Source organism: Tasmannia lanceolata, unplaced genomic scaffold (assembly GCF_043159265.1).
Source record: "Tasmannia lanceolata isolate RefF3 unplaced genomic scaffold, GAP_Taslan_0.1 ptg000024l, whole genome shotgun sequence".
Classification (NCBI taxonomy): domain Eukaryota; kingdom Viridiplantae; phylum Streptophyta; class Magnoliopsida; order Canellales; family Winteraceae; genus Tasmannia; species Tasmannia lanceolata.
In genome coordinates this window covers 11,614,852-11,631,215 of record NW_027518701.1, presented here as the reverse complement: position 1 = coordinate 11,631,215, position 16,364 = coordinate 11,614,852, and the positions used below count along the sequence as shown (strand labels likewise).

Here is a 16,364-nt window from a genome sequence, read left to right as displayed (position 1 = left end):
TTCAATTCGATGCCATTATTGCGGCCTTCATGGGCATTATCAATTCTAATGTGCATCAAAATTGAGTAGGGATAGCATTGAGACCAAGAGATCTTGCGTTCCCAAAACCCCAACTTGATTTCATTTTGAAATTGGTTTAGTTTAGGGGCTTGTGCTAAATCTTGAATATCCATTGCATTTGATGAATTAAAGCCCAAGGTTCAAATGTATTCTTGGCTTCTTGCTTACCTTGGCATGTTTTGTCTTTAAAATAATTTTAAAAAAAATCCCTCTTGTTTTGAGTTTTTACCTTTGATAGGGGGAGTTATTTTTGTAAAAGGGGAGAGCTCTAACTTATATTGTATATCTTTTTTTATATAATCCCTCATCTATTATATTTGTCAATGAAATAGGGGGAGTTATATGTGTGCATCTTTTCCTTGATTTAGGGGGAGTTTATATATTGAATATCTTTTCCCTTGTTCTTCTCTCTTGCCCCATCTTTTTGTTGATGCCATAGGGGGAGAGAAATGTATGTGCTTATTGGCAAATCTCTTGTGAATGTCATCATTAAAAAGGGGGAGAATGTAAACCCAATGGTTCCAACCTTCGCTTACCTTCTTGTTTTGATGATTCCATAAACAAGTGATTTTATATCACTAATGTGTTTTTTACTGTCTAAGTTGTAGATCTCATTAGTGTGCAATCAAGGAAGCTTGGATCAAGGCATTGAATCTAAATTGGAATGCATTTGGAGTGCCAAAGCTAGGATGATCCAAGAAGCATGGGGGACTTGAAGCCTTGAAGATCAAGAGAAGATTTTAGTGCTTTTCAAGTCAATAGGGTGTGTACTCCTCTCCTTGTTGTTTAGAGATGTAAAAGGCACTTAACATAGGTTAAAATGTATTTGAAAATGTAGGAATAAATCCAAAAGACCATGGCCCAAAAGCCCATAAGTTTTTAAGTGAAAAAGTAATTTCATACAGGGCCAGTCGACCGGGCTATGCCGAGCGACCGCGAGATGGAACCTGGAATTCCAGGCATCTCGAAATTTATCGGGTCGATCGACCGAGGTAGTCCCGAACGACCGCGGATAGGTTTCTGTTTCGACAGAAACAAATCCAGCATGGTGTGGGCGGACGACCGCCAAGGGTCGGTCGACCGCGTAAAGGTTTTGAGCCGAATATTTTGAGCGAACAGGTAGTCATCGCCGGATGACCGCCATTGGGTCGGTCGACCGCAACGGTAGAGATATTGAAAATAAAAAAGGCGCCCGATAAAGGCGGGCGACCGCTGTGGCCCGGTCGACCGCCGCGGCCTGGCAAAAGAGCCGTTGGGGCATTTTCTTGTTAACTTTTTCAACTCCGTTTTTTACAATTTTACCCCCAAAAGGTCATATTTTCAAATGAGCTATATATACATCTAAACCTTTCTAAACCATCTTTGAACATTATTTTGAACATTCTAAAAGATCAAACCAAAGTGTTTTAGTGCCTCTCTCATCTCAAGCAAGGAAGTGGAATAGGCTTATATTTGTTCATCTTTATCCATCCTTTGTAACCCTTATAAAGAAATTTTTAGTTTTCTTTCTTTGAAGAACATTGTATTTTGGCGAGTGCGAAGAAACACATAGCTATCTCAAGAGCGAGTGTTAGAGACGCGGAGCTTTCTCCGGTTCGTGGCGAGTCTTGCGGGGCGAGGCCGAACCTTTGTAATTGGGTTGATTCCCCGCCATTAAGGGAATCCGTAGTGAAATCACCAAGACGTCTTGGTGGAGTGGAGTAGGTCCTTGAGTGACCAAACCACTACAAATCTCAGGTGCATTCTCTCTATTTCTCTCACTCTCTTTATTTTGTGATTATGCATTTGTGGTTTATTTTCATTTGTGTTTAAAGTTTTAATTTGCCATTTAGTTTTTCATTTCCACAATATTTTTGGCAAAGTTTTAAAACCCAATTCACCCCCCCCCCCCTCTCTTGGGTTGCCATCTACACCGGGATTTCAATTACTCTATTCTATGGTCTTGAGTTGAGAAGCAAGGAAAGGGTTGCGGGTTTTGGGTTTGGGTTTTATCCATTGTAATTCTTGTATATTCTTTTTCTCATAGTGGAAGATCGTGTTTCTTGCCTGTGGAGTCGGCTTGGCCGAACCACGAAAAATCTCGGTGTTCATCTTTTGGCTTGTTTTACTTTTACTTTTCCGTTAATTTGTGCACGATCGGATCGGATTGCCCAGCAGTTTTTCCTAACGAATATATATATATATATATATATATATATATATATGAGGAAAAGGATTAGACGGTCGAGCGTATAAACATTTGGTGCGATAGAGTTTAAATTTTGGTGCGGTATAAAAGGATTTTGAAAGAAAAAAACCCAAAACCCTTCGTCGAAACAGAAGGTGTTTTGAAAAAAAAAAAAACCAAAACCCAAAACCCACGAAGGGTTTTTTCTTACCGGCTTCTTCTCCGGGCCGCCGCCGCCTCCTTCTCCGGGCGCCACCTTCATACACCTCACAAGTATGGGTTTTTTATTTTTTTTGAAGAAGAAGAAGAAGAAAAACTCAAAACCCTTCTTTATACCCACGAAATAGTCGCACAAAAGCTGTTTTTGGAAAAAAAAAAAAAACCCAAAAAACAGAAGGTGTTTTGAAAAAAAAAACCCAAAACCCGTACGAAGCTCTCTCTCCCTCTCTCGACAAAAGCTCCGGTGGGCTCTCTCCCTCTCTCCGACGATCGCCGAAGCTCTCTCTCCCATAGGTATGTGTTTCATTTTGGGTTTTTTTGGGTTTAGTTCTATTCTAGGGAGAAAAAACCCAAAATGCTCTGCACTGTGGAGGAGGAGAAAAAACCCAAAAAGCTCTGAACTGTGGAGGAGAAAAAACCCAAAAAACCCAAAAAGCTCTTTAGTTCTATTCTAGGGTTTTTTTTATATTTTTTTCTACGGTTTTTTTTCTGTTTCTTTGTGGATGTAGGTCTGTAATTTTTTTAGGGTATTGAAAACCTGTTTCATGTGTTTCTTTTGTGATCTAAGGTTTCGTTTTTGTGTTTTTTTTACGTTTCTTTTGCGAAGCTCACGCCTTCTACTTGTGGTCCTCTCCGCAGAGGTACGTTTGTTCTTCTTCTTACTCATTTTCCTTCAATTAGTTCTTCTTAATAATTTCTTATCGAATGAAGGAAAAAAAAACCCCTAAAACAGTAACAAGATGGGTTTCTTTTGATGTGCTTCTTTGTCATTTTCTTTGTCTTTTCCTTCATTAATGGGTTATTGTTACTGATTTGCTGTGGAATGAAGAAAAAAAAATGCTAAATAGTAACAAAAGGGTTTTCTTTGTGTGGATTGAATACATGGATTTAGGGTTTTCTTTAACTGAAAAAAAAACCCTCAAAATCTAGGTTTTCTTACTCTTTTTGTTCACTGATTTAGGGTTGTTGGTACTGATTTTCTGTCGATTGAAGTCTTGGATGTAGGATTTCTCTTTTCACAAGAGACCATAAAAAATGTTGGTTTTCTTCCACTTTTTCTTCACTGATTTATGGTTTTCTGCTATTCATTTTGTGTGGATTGAAGACTTGGATTTAGGGTTTTCATGACACCATATTTATCAATTTTTGAAACTGTTTTGGGTTTTTCAATGGTTTTTCAAAGATTCTTGTATGGATTTATGGATTTAGGGTTCTTCCAACTGATTTCTTAAATCATGTTACTGTTTTGAGGGTTTCTTAAATCTAAGGTTTCAAGTTGCTTTTTTTGATGTATCTTTGATTAATTTTCATGTTGTTTGACGGATATATTTATCAAATTTCCATGTTTTTAGATAGCTAAAATGTATCCAACTTCTTCGCAACCAAGTGGGGTACCTATTGAGCGAGGTGATGGTAGACCCTGTGGTTTGGTTGACGATGATTTGTCGCAAGCATGCGGCCTAGCTATTGAAGAAGTTGATGCTCATGGTTTACTTATGGTTGATGATGGTGTAAATCTGGATGAAGATCATCTTGAATGGGCAGAGACAGATGTGAATGACATAGATGAGGTTGGCAGTGGTACATTTAGTACACCCAAAAATGTTGATGGTGAGAAGGGTGTTGTGAATACGCCTTTTGTGGGACAGGCGTTTGATAGATGGGAATCTGCCTATCATTTTTACAATGCTTATGGACTGGCCACAGGCTTTGGGATACGGAAGTCCAGGATGCCTCTTCGATGAAGACAAATGAGGTCATATCAAGGGCGTTTGTATGTGACAGAGAGGGGCTGAAAAGGGAAAGGGATAAGGGCAAGATAGATAATGGCAAGGAAATGAGGGAGCGTCGCATTGTGCGACTAAATTGTAAAGCTAGGATGATCATCAAACATAGAGATGAGAAGTGGATAGTGACAACTTTTGAAGGCATCCATTCTCATGAGCTGACCTCCCCACTGAAAATCAAAATGCTTCGTTCCCATAACCGATTTCATAAGAGTGAGGGTACTAAGGCTTTGATAGATTGTCTCAATGAGACACAAATGCCTAAATCTAAGATCGCAAAGGCCATTAATTCGACCCACGATGGAGTAACAGGTGGGCTCTCAACAAATCAAGGTATTGCCCATTTGAGAGCAAAAAGGAAGAACAATTTGGGGCAATAAGCAGTCTTAGTGGCCAACCATCTGCAAAAGAAACGATCGGAAGGCCCAAACTTCTTTTTCTCGATGGAGTTAGACACGGATGGGACCTTCCGATCCATGTTCTGGGCTGACGCTAGGGCGAGGGATGCGTACACGACATTCAACGATGTCATTATTTTTTATGTTACCTATAAAACAAATAGACTCTCTCTGCCATTTGCACCGTTTACAGGATTGAACCACCACAAATAGTCAACCCTTTTCAGATCTGCACTGCTAGCCGACGAGACGGATGAGACATTTTGTTGGGTATTTGAGCAGTGGTTGACGTGCATGCATAGTAGAGCTCCGGGTGTAATAATTACTGATATGGACTTGGCTATGAAAAATGCAATTAAAAGAGTTTTTCCAGATACACGCCATAGGTTTTGCGAGTGGCACATATGGAAGCATCTAGTTGAGAAAGTTGTACAAATACGGGATACCGATAGTGATTTTTACCGTGATTATAATCGGTGTTTTCATTCGAAAAAAATAGAGGAGTGTGAGGACAAATGGCAAGATTTGTTCGTCAAATATGAAATTTGTGGGAATGAATCGTTGTCTAGGATGTGGAAGCAATGAGAGCATTGGATGCGGGCATATTGGAGAACCACTTTCACTGCAGGCATGAAATCAAGTCAGCGCAGCGAAAGCATGAATTCCTTCTTCGACGGATATGTGAACAACAACACCGGGTTACATGAGTTCTTGAATGCTTATGAAAGGGCACTTGTTCAACGCCGTAAAACCGAAGCCGAAGAAGATTTCAAGTCAAAATATTTGATTCCTAAGATGCAAACGAATAGCCCATTGGAAGAAGAGGCCAGTAAATTCTATACGAGTATTATCTTTAACAAATTTCAGGATGAGTTGAAGGGTAGTAACAATTGTTGGTATGATCAGTTGAGTAGTGAAGGTACAGTGGAAGAGTATTTTGTAGGTCTTAGAAGTGATCAGAAGAGTAGATGGTGCAGGGTACAATATGACGATTCTAACGGAGTGACCGCGAGATGTGAGTGTGCTATGTTTGAGATGGAAGGGATATTATGTCAACATATCCTTCGTATTTTTTACCTTAAGCAATTGAGAATGGTCCCTGAGCATTACATGTTAAGGAGGTGGTCTATTGAAGCTAGATATCGAGAGGGGGGTGTATTACCTACAAGCACACAAGAGAGTAATGGCATGAATCCCTTTAAGAGGTGGTGCCTAATCTCAACATGGCAACGACTTCTAGATGGACCCGGTAAGAGGGAGGATGTAATGAAAAGAATGGAAGATTTTTGCAGTGCACTTTGGGCCGAAGAAGAAGTAAGGAAGAAAGATGAGTTGGTGGAAAGTGAGTTACCAGTCATTGGTAGCCAAGTCCAGTCTAACATTTGTGTCAGTCAAATGGCTGAAATTACTATTCAAGACCCCCCAGTTGCGAAGACGAACGGCCGACCGAAGAATGCTACACGTTTGAAATCTAATATAGAGACCTCTATAACCCAACCAAAGAAGAGGACGTGCAAATCTTGTGGGGAACAAGGACATTATGCGTTGACTTGTAAAAAGAACTCCAAGGTCTGTACATGGTGCTTTTTTAAGTTATAAGTTTCTTGAACTAGTCCTTAATAATAATTTGTTCTCGTGTTTGGTAATAGAAACATAAAAGAAAACGGCCAGGGAAAGAAGAGGGAGAGAAGGAGGAGGAGGAGGAAGAGGAGGAGGAGGGGGTGGAGTAGACACCGAGTAGGTCAGAATGTGTTTCTTTTATTTCGAGTTCTTATGTGTTTTTTTCCCCTCACATTATTTTTGTCAATTTTTTGCAGGATCAACCGTTTTTTGCAGGATCACTTTTTGGCAAACTGAGCTATAAGATTGAACCAATAGGTATATTCGTTCAGTGTAATGCAATATATCATTTTGTTAACAGTGTTGCTGACTCTCCTGTTTGCCCTTATTTGCAGGAAAAGTCAGAGTGGCGACATAAGAGAATAAGGTTCACTGCCTCTCTCCCTCCTCTCTCTCTTACATATACACGTAGACAAAGGTGTGGATTTCATCTCTTGGGATTAAATGTAATGTCAATTTAACTTATTTGTTAACAATCTTAGTCTGTTATCCTTGCCATTAAAAATAAATAAATCTTAGCTATTTTATAAGATATAGGGACATGGATATCTTTTCTCCCTTCTTCCAATACTGACACTCTTCTCTTTATGTTGCAAATCTTTATTCATCTTTTAAAGGGTGTTACAATTCCTCAAGACCTGTCACAATCCAACCAGGTGAGTGTTTCATTAAGTGAGTGCCATTGTCAAAACAAGTACGGATATTATTTTCCTCTGTATAGAAAATCATGTGATTAGTTTAACACGTATTTTAAGGGGAATGATACAGTGACAAGCTCTTTTGATGAGAATCCCATGTGAAGCATGATCAGGGTCTCCCACCATCATGCTATCATTATCCTAAACCTTCATCCCAGGGCCACCGATTGTGAACCCTGCTCTATGTTAGCCTTTAACCATTCCATTGTGGAACTTTGAATTTGGATCATTGCTTAATTTTTCTTTTACCATCCCTTCGCTCAAGCCATTTCATGAATGGGCTATTGCATGTGAGAGCTGCCGAAGAAGATTTTATAGAATTTTAGTTTAGTTTACACTTCAGTGTAATGCAATATATCAATTTGCTAACAACGGATGAAATTTGAAAGACTTCTTACAAATATATTTTTTATGCACCAGGTACCTGAATTACTTAACAAAGAGGTACATCAAGAATCTGAACAAGAAATACATGATGAAGTTCAGAAAGAAGATTACTCCATTCTTCTTTGTTTAATTATGTTTATTTCATCCACTCCTTCAGTGTAATTATGTTTATCTGGGGATTGTGTTTTGTATAAGTTCTATAGTTCATGTTACAGTCCATTGTATTTTGAAGTTTAGAAGTTTGTATTCTTGAAGAAGCAGGTTCTGTCTGAGAATACCCCCTGTTAAATGAATGTTTGTTTTCAGGTTCTGTTAAATGGAGGGTTCTGTTAAATTCTTGTCTGCGATTCTCATATGGAAATTCATCATTTTTAATCTACAGGTTTAATTTCAATGTAACTAAGACACTTAGTTATGTATGATTAGAAAATGAGATAGTCCTCATTTATCTGGGCAACAACTTTGGTAATAGTTTCTATTGCATCTTGTGTTTTTCATTTTTCTAAAGCAGGGAATGAATGTGATAAATGAAAGTAGTAGTTTTGGTAGATGTTAGATCGGGCATCTTTTGGCCGGGTTGGAAGATTCCTACAGCATATACATGGCTAACAAATTGTAAATGTGACATCAGTTTGAGTACTTGATTGTCTTTTTAATTGGTTGGTATAGTGATAATTTATATTAAACAGGTAGCTACTACCAGTGGGGCTGGTGGTGTTCTTCAATCTGTTTTAGCTGACAAATTGGATGTTTTACATGTAGCCATGGCATCTCTTGTGGCGGTGACTAACACAGGTGTCGGCTGACGAGCATTTGCTTGAAAACTTCCATTCCAGTAAGGAATATTAGAAAACAAAACTGGTTTTGGACTGCCCTTCCTTTGTTGCTACCCTATAGAAGGAGGCTTTGGAAGGAATGTGCGAAATGTGGGCTGGAGGTCACAGGTGAGGGACTGTATTAAACTTAGTTATTTTCAGGAAAGAACACTTAATTACATGTAATGTGGGTTCTGCTTTCATGGAATCGTCTAACTCCATGGTAAGAAAATTAGTGTAACACATAATTGCACCCTCATACATAGGGTTGTTCTCAAAGTTCCTGTGACCAATCAGTTTGCGAAAAAAGTTGAATTACATCTCTACTTGGACGAATGAAGTCTGATGATCTTGAAGAAGCAATTCTTGGAATAGCTTATTGCCTTTTTGTCTACTCCGCTGGAATTTTTACAATGTAGTCACTACTCACTAGGATCTCTTTCCATGGGGTGAATTAGTAAAGCCACAAGGACCACTTGATAGGATGATTTTTCTTAGATGGTCGTTTCTTGTTTCTGTACTTTGACATCCATGCAATGCTCCCGACTTAATAGTATATTTAGGTTGAAAATCAGGCTTCATTATAAAATGTGCCATTAGCTACAAGCAAATTTGTAGTTGAACTCTAGCAGAATTCCAGAATATGGCTCCCATGAAACATATGGAACATACACTGATGCAGTTTCTCATATCTCTTTAAAAAAAGAGACATTAATGCAGCTTTTGGTAGTGTCAAAATGGCACTGTTCTTTAACTGAGCGTTTTGAATCATTCCCAAGATTATGGGAGAAAATATAGAACTAGAACATAAGTAGAAGATTATCGTTGCCTTTACTGTCACTTATCCAAGACTCGGTCATTTATACAAGACTCTCAGGCTGGTCTAGGACATCATAGTGAGCCTGTATGCGCTGAGATGAAGCAAGGGAAAGAACACTGCTTCGACCTGAGTTAGTTCAAGAAACTACATAAAAAATTAAGCTTGTTGGTGACAAACTTTTTCTCGCTCAATTCAAACAGAACGACGATGAGATTGTAGCATAGACATGGAGATTGAGACTCAGTGACCACCCTCTAAGATACAAGTTGAGTATGCACCATGTGAGACAAACATAGGTCCTATAGGGGAGGACATCATAGTGGGTGGGGAGGTGGTAAATAAAGACCAATGTCTCAGATATATCGGAAGAAGTGACATCTTAGGCCTTGTTCATTTCAGATTGTGAGAACGCCCACCGATTATTGGCCCAAAATTATGTTTAATTTTGGGCCAATAATCGGTTGGGGCCTTCACCATCGTTTGTCGCGATTTCGAATAAACAGGGCCTCAGAGGGTGGGGAGAAGGTGGTAAACAAAGAGAAGGCAAATTTGTAATCTCCTTATATGTATGATTTTCTACTTGCATGTAGGTGCCGGATAGCTAGACTATAAAAAACCTACCCTATTTACATCTTCTCTCACTTATTCCCAAAATATCACCTGTTAAAGAAAAAAAAACTTACCCTATTTACATCATTTTTCCCTCACAATGCCCCACATGTTAGATTTATGAATTTGCGGTCCAAAACACCAGAACTTGTTAGAATGCAAATATGTTAAAGTTGTTTTCAATTGGAAAATTCAAGTAACCAAACCAATTACAGTAAACCAAAAACTAGGATGCTGCTTCAATAATCATTGCAAATGCACTAGTTAGGATATGAGAACATGACCATATGATAAAAAAAATCTTATAAAATCATCTTATAAAACCTCTTATAAAATCATCTACATAATAGGGTTCAATATGTCTACAATACTCACAATATACAAGTCTCTTCAAATTTCTTTCATTTCCAACAACCACATCATTTACTCAAGAAGAAAACTAAGAACAAAACACCTATGACTCCTAAAACTTTTTAAGAATGCTAATCTCATTCTTTAGCATGGTGTTTTCCTTCTCCAATGCTATGATGCGATCTTGAAACATCCTATTATCCTTCTCCAAATCCCTCATGCGGACTTCAAACATCATATTCTCCTTCTCCAATGCTATGATGCGGTCTTGAAACATCCTATTATCCTTCTCCAACGCTATGATGCGGTCTACAAACATCATATTCTCCTCCCTCCCCATTATGGTCCTGTCTAAATCACCCCAAAGGAAATACCCGCACTTGTCTCCCTGAATTTTATTTAAAATGTTAGAAATTAGGCAACTTATAAAGAATAGGAGTACACAACAATTATTTATTGTTTACTCACTTTCAGTCCTACACAAGTGTAGTAAGGGCGTCCTTGGTTACCGTTTTTGTTAGTTTGGGTAATTTTACGAACTACGGGCACCTGACAGGAACAGTTATGGAAGTTTGATCCAACGCTACCAGGTGAATTATTTGAAGAAGCCATTATTTAGTTTCTCTGAGCTGCAAAAGAAAAAAACACGCAATGCATTCATAAGCAATATAAAACCTAACAGCAGGCTTAGGTAATAAGCCCACACAAAATCAGTCGCAGAAAACCCTAAATCAGTGAACTAAAAACGGAGTAAAACCTTCATTTTGATGGTCTCTTGTAAAAAGAAAAATCATAAATCCAAGTCTTTAATCCACGCAAAATCAGTACCAACAAGCCTAAATCATTGAACAAAAAGAGTAAGAAAAGTTAGATTTTTAGGGTCTCTTGCGTAAAGAAATTACCGAAGGAAATTAGTAAGAAGAAGAAAAAACGAAAAATCAGATTAAAGGAGACATTTTCCTTTCAAGCATGCACAACAGAAATTAAAAAAAAAAAAAAAACCTTTCAAAGTCTTTAAGGGTTAACGAAAAATCAGATTAAAAATTAAGAAGAACTAATTGAAGGAAAAGAGAAAGAAAATGAGTAAAAAGAAGAACAAACGTACCTCTGTGGAGAAGACCACGAGTCGAAGGCGTGAGCTTCGCAAAAAAAACCTAAAAAAAAACACAAAAACGAAACCTTAGATCACAAAAGAAACAAATGAAACAGGTTTTCAATACCCTAAAAAAATTACAGACCTACATCCACAAAGAAACAGAAAAAAAAAAACCGTAGAAAAAAATATTAAAAAAAACCCTAGAATAGAACTAAAGAGCTTTTTGGGTTTTTTGGGTTTTTTCTCTTCCACAGTTCAGAGCTTTTTGGGTTTTTTCTCCTCCTCCACAGTGCAGAGCTTTTTGGGTTTTTTCTCCCTAGAATAGAACTAAACCCAAAAAAAACCCAAAATGAAACACATACCTATGGGAGAGAGAGCTTCGGCGATCGTCGGAGAGAGGGAAAGAGCCCGCCGGAGCTTCTGTCGAGAGAGGGAGAGAGAGCTTCGTACGGGTTTTGGGTTTTTCTTCTTCTTGGGTTTTGGGTTTTTTTTTCAAAACACCTTCTGTTTCGACGAAGGGTTTTGGGTTTTTTTCTTTCAAAAACAGCTTCTGTGCGACTATTGCGTGGGTATAAAGAAGGGTTTTGGGTTTTTCTTCAAAAAAAAAAAAAATCAAAAACCCATACCTGTGAGGTGTACGAAGGTGGTGCCCTTCGTAGAAGGAGGTGGCGCCCGGAGAAGGAGGCGGCGGCGGCCCGGAGAAGAAGCCGGCAAGAAAAAACCCTTCGTGGGTTTTGGGTTTTGGGTTTTTTTTTTCAAAACACCTTCTGTTTTTTGGGTTTTTTTCTTTCAAAAACAGCTTCTGTGCGACTATTGCGTGGGTATAAAGAAGGGTTTTGGGTTTTTCTTCAAAAAAAAAAAAAAAAATCAAAAACCCATACCTATGAGGTGTACGAAGGTGGCGCCCTTCGTAGAAAGAGGTGGCGCCCGGAGAAGGAGGCGGCGACGGCCCGGAGAAGAAGCCGTCAAGAAAAAACCCTTCGTGGGTTTTGGGTTTTGGGTTTTTTTTTCAAAACACCTTCTGTTTCGACGAAGGGTTGGGTTCCAAAATTTAAACTCTACCGCATCAAATGTTTATACGCTCGGCCGTCTAATCCTTTTCCTCTATATATATATATATATATATATATATATATATATATATATGAGAAAACGGTTCCTACACATATGTGTAGAGAGTTCTCTACACACTAGCTTAAAATACAGTGGGGGCCCACATTGTTTGGGTGATCCAAGCCATCCATTTTAAAGGCCCTCACATAGATAGGGTGTCTACAAAAAATCAGATCCATAGGATCATCCCAACCCTACGATTTGTGGAGGTTAAATGGATGTCTTTAAACCTTCACAAATTAGTCCATTTTTTGCCTCCACAGTTCGAATGGTTAGGATGTTCCTATGGATCTGATTTTTTGTGGACACCCTATCTATGTGAGGGCCTTAAAAATGAATGGTTTGGATCACCCAAATAATGTGGCCCCCACTGTATTTTAAGCTAGTGTGTAGATAACTTATCTACACGTGTGTAGGAACCGTTTTCTCTCTCTCTCTCTCTCTCTCTCTCTCTCTCTCTCTCTATATATATATATATATATATATATATATATATATATATATATATATATATATACACACACACACACACTAGTAAAAAACCTCGTGCGATGCACGGGCCGACAAAGAACTATACGGACCACATCATAGGTTGATCCAAACCCGCCATGTGATGGAACACAACATAAATAGGTTGTGCCCGTAAAATCATTTCCATAAGTTGATCATAGCCCTCCATCTATAGAGGTTTCAATAATTGTTGTTTCTCTTAAGGTGACCGGAATTCGTCAATATTTTTAAAGGTGCCCTAAATCAGTAGTATGATGTAATATGTTCACAAAAATCCAGAATATTATATAACATATGCACCCAATCCGTAATTTTGCAAAGAAAAAACACTACCATGTTGACTATGTGGAAAAAATGTATAACAATCATAAAGAAGGGTAAAATAGGTATTGTGAAGGGGGTAGGATTGAAAATATGGGGCTTTAATGGGGCCTTTGTTAACAAAAGCAAAAAAAGTGATGTGTAATTCTATTAGAATTTTGAAAGAAATTCAAATAAATGTTTCATTTTCTCTTCTGTTATATAGTATATAGATATATACTAGTGGGACATCTTGTGCAATGCACAGTAGGCGAAAAACAGAAATGATTTACAAAAGAATGGATTGAAATTGTTTTTTAAAAACAAAGGAATGCATTCCTAAAAAAATCATATTAGCAATGCAGCTAGTGCCGAACTGCCTCAAATGAACTGAAATGATGTTAAACTTGGGGTTTTTTTATAGAAGGGCATACTTTTTTTTTATTTAATTTAGTCACTAAGAATTCCTAAATGTAGCATAAAAAAGAATTTAGAACAGGCAATGGTGGAATGAGTCAGAAATATTCCATGGCAGAACAACCTATCAAGTCAAAAGATATTCCACCTTGGGGTGCGACCGAGAAATTAGAAGATGCCCTAAAAAAAAAGGCAGACATCATACCAGCCAAAAGAAATGCAATTAGGAAATTTCAATTATTATTTTTTTTGCGTGGTAAAGAGTTGTTTCGAAACTTGTTTCAATCGAAAATTTCAAATAATAATTTCTGGTAGGCCTAATTATGTATGGACCATACAGTAAAATCAACCCTTCTACGCTTATTTTAAGCCTTAAATTTCTGAATTTTTATACTCTTGACGCATGTGAAAGCAAGAAAGTAAAGCGGCTCCACATGAATAGATGATCTAAACCATTCGTTTTTTTTGTCCCTTCTTGCACTCGGAAAATGGGGGAGAAAATGAAAGAGTTAGGATGATCCTACAGCCCACTTGATTGTTGATGCATCTAGTGGGCCATAGTATTGTTAGACAATCAGAAGCCGTTGATAGGTGGATCCGTATTATTAGTAATTTAGTATAACTTAGTTGCTTTTCTAAATTTTACTTTAGCCTTTGATTCATGGGTTTTAAATAGGGCAGTGATAAATTCGCCCCTTTCTATGTATGCATTCACCCCCTATTTTTCAACATGGACAATACATCCTACACCATAGGATGATCCAAACCGTCCATTTGATGGGCCACAATGTAAATAGGTTGTGCCCAAAAAATCATTTCCATAGGATGATTCTAACCATCCGATATATAGAAGTTTCCATAATGATTTTTGGTCGGAGGGTTAGATTCATCCTATGGAAATAGTATTTTGGGCGCAACCTATTTACATTGTGGCCTGTCAAATGGACGGTTTGGATCATCCTATGGTGTGGGCGGTACCGTCCATTTTGAAAAATAGGGCGTGAATTCATAAATAGAAAGGGGTGAATTTATCACTGCCCTTTAAATATCGGTTTATGATACAGCTGAGTTGATCATGATCACTCGTACCATTGATTGGATACCACAAATACTAAGACTATCCTTTTTAGTGCAAACTGTATGCAGAGCCACTAACAGAAAAGTGCATGAAAAAAATCGTCTACTGGGATTTAATTGCAAGAACAAAACGAAATTGGTTTAGCATAACAAAAAAGAAAGAATTACTTTAAGAGGAATTCTAGACTGAAGGGAGCCCTTGCAAAAAAGAGGTGAAAGGGCTCTCCTATTGGCTACAAATCACCAACATGCATTAATAACGGGTAAAAAGTCAAACATTATGGTGATGTGCAGCCAATGAGGAAGCCCTTTCACCTCATTTTTGCAAGGGCTCCCTTCATTTTAGACTTCCTCTTACTTTAAAAGTAACAAGAAAAACAAGAATTACTTTAAAAGAGTGGAAATATCAAACCAGAGGATTATTTGCTTTTCATCTTATCTGAATTTGAAGTTGTCTGTCATTTTCAACTGTCGTGTGCAACACGTTTCTTCAAGTTGGTGCATATGGGTCTGGGTGTAGTTATCAAAAAAAAGATGTGTGATGTCCGGAAAAAAGGATCTGCTCTCCCTCACGTCTTCTTTCTCACGATTTTGAAGGGGGATTGGAGTGAAGGGCAGAAAAGAAGAACGTGAAGATGGGCTCGAATATTCTACATGCAAGTTATGCAACCCGCCACGAAATCACCTGACCCAGAGAGAGAGAGAGAGAGAGAGAGATGGGCCGGCATGACGGTGGCATTGGAATAGCTCCATCGACTCTTTTGGAATTTGGCAGGGTGGAGAGATAAATTTTGGACACATGGGAGAGAGGGGTGTTCGAGTGGTATAGACTATAGAGAGAGAGGCACGTGGGAGGGAGAATTTAGGGATTAGGATGTTTTTTTAAAGTTTTAAAGGGACTGTTTTGGTTTGCTTTGACGTGAAAGCATGGTTTTAAATTTCGACCGAAATCCGAATGGGACCGAAACCGAAATTTTTTGAAATTCGTTTTTTCGCCATATACCAAATTTCGGACCGAAATTTCAGATTTCGGACTGAAATTTCAGATTTCGGTTTCGAAATTTCGGTAATTTCAGAAATTTCGGTCCAAAATTTTGATTTAATGGCATTATTTATTAAAAAAAAAAGTGTTACAAAATTTCGGCCGAAATTTGGAACCAAATTACCAAATTTTGGATTTCGCCGAAATTTCGGTTTTCAGTGGGGTCTGAAACGGTTACCGAAACCGAAATTTTAAACCATGCGTGAAAGTACACCGGTACCTTCGCAGAATTTACAAAACAAGGACAAGAAAGTCCTTAGTATCCATTCCTGTATATAATATATAGATAACTAGTAAAAAAAACCCGTACGATGCACGGGCCGACAAAGAACTGTACGGACCACATCATAAGTTGATCCAAAACCATCCATGTGATGGAACACAACATCAATAGGTTATGCCCGTAAAATCATTTTCATAGGCTGATCTTAGCCCTCCAATCTATAGAGGTTTTCATAATTAAAAAAACATAAAGGAGGTGGGGTAGGAATTAAATTATGTGGCTTTAATGGGTGCCTTTGCTAAAAAGCATGAAGGGGTAGGATTGAAAATATGTGGGTTGAATGGGTGCCTTTGTTAAAAAAGGTCAAAAAAAGTTTCCGCCGAAATTTTATATCCAATGAAATATTCTTTTCTTTGTGATACCGGATTTTGACTGAAATTTCGGTAGAAATTTCAAATTTTCGGTGGTTTGAAACCGGTACCGAAACCAAAATTTTAAACCATGCTCACTACCATATTTTGATAATGGCACGGAATCACATACTGGTTCCATTGCCTGACTACGGCAATCCAAACAAAGGCATAAATCATTTTGTATTTCTTGAATAGCGTGGGAACACCCAAGTAACAGCGATGGTTTCAAATTATATATAGTG

At 38.1% G+C, this 16,364-nt stretch overlaps 1 long non-coding RNA gene across 1 annotated transcript; it reads right to left on the bottom strand.

The window, feature by feature from the left end:
• Window positions 1-9,868: 9,868 nt before the first annotated feature.
• On the bottom strand, window positions 9,869-15,202 carry LOC143857460 (uncharacterized). The gene is made up of 4 exons (XR_013238659.1): window positions 14,857-15,202; window positions 11,037-11,085; window positions 10,400-10,560; window positions 9,869-10,319 (listed from the first exon to the last, which is right to left on the bottom strand). It is a non-coding gene; the product is annotated as an uncharacterized LOC143857460 (long non-coding RNA).
• Between the last annotated feature and the right edge of the window lie 1,162 nt (window positions 15,203-16,364).